Source organism: Limulus polyphemus, unplaced genomic scaffold, assembly GCF_000517525.1.
Source record: "Limulus polyphemus unplaced genomic scaffold, Limulus_polyphemus-2.1.2 Scaffold6995, whole genome shotgun sequence".
In the NCBI taxonomy this organism is placed as follows: Eukaryota; Metazoa; Arthropoda; class Merostomata; order Xiphosura; family Limulidae; genus Limulus; species Limulus polyphemus.
The window spans coordinates 12,544-13,373 of NW_013672605.1; the positions used below are offsets into that span (position 1 = coordinate 12,544).

The 830-nt window shown below is 28.8% G+C and overlaps 1 protein-coding gene across 1 annotated transcript in view; it reads right to left on the minus strand.

Moving 5' to 3' along the window:
* Positions 1-830, minus strand: part of LOC106474253 (5'-AMP-activated protein kinase subunit gamma-2-like) — a 38,679-nt gene that overhangs the window by 8,993 nt on the left and 28,856 nt on the right. The gene's annotated exons all lie outside the window — the stretch shown is intronic.

Here is an 830-nt window from a genome sequence, read left to right on the forward strand (position 1 = left end):
CACTTCAAGTTACTGATGAGAAAGTGCTTAGCCAGTCGTAAAACATGATCTGGCAACACAAAAATCCTGAACACTTCAAGTTACTGATGAGAAAGTGCTTAGCCAGTCGTAAAACATGATCTGGCAACACAGAAATCCTGAACACTTCAAGTTACTGATGAGAAAGAACTGTTAGGCGAGATTTTTTGAAACTATTTTTATTTTGAAAGATATTACAAGCACTCACTTGATCTTATTTGTGATTTAACTTTCTTTGAGAAGTGCAGTTATTATAAACAATCTTATAAATGAAGCTTCTGGTCCATTTTCCCATGATTCATTGTTACTGATATCATTATTTTACGATTTTGATATTAACAATGTAGTTTTTTTTTTGTATTTGGAGACAGAGTTGTTTGTTTATAAAGTTCTGGTCAGATACTTCTTTATTAATGTTTTATACTTTGGTAAACTTGTGTTTAATGTATCAAGTGTTTTTATACATTAGTATTTATATCATTATCCAATACATTATTATGTTAGTAATATACAAGGTACTTCCAACGAATAGTAGTATTTCATGCATTTTTTTCATTGGAAAGGTAAGATCAATTATAACAATAGTGCCTAAATAACGAATCAGTGCAAAATCAATTATAACAATAGTGCCTAAATAACAAATCAGTGCAAAATCAATTATAACAATAGTGCCTAAATAACGAATCAGTGCAAAATCAATTATAACAATAGTGACCTAAATAACGAATCAGTGACAAATCTAATTATAACAATAGTCGACTAAATAACGTAATCTAGTAGACCTAAATTACGTAAATTAACTAAACTAATAA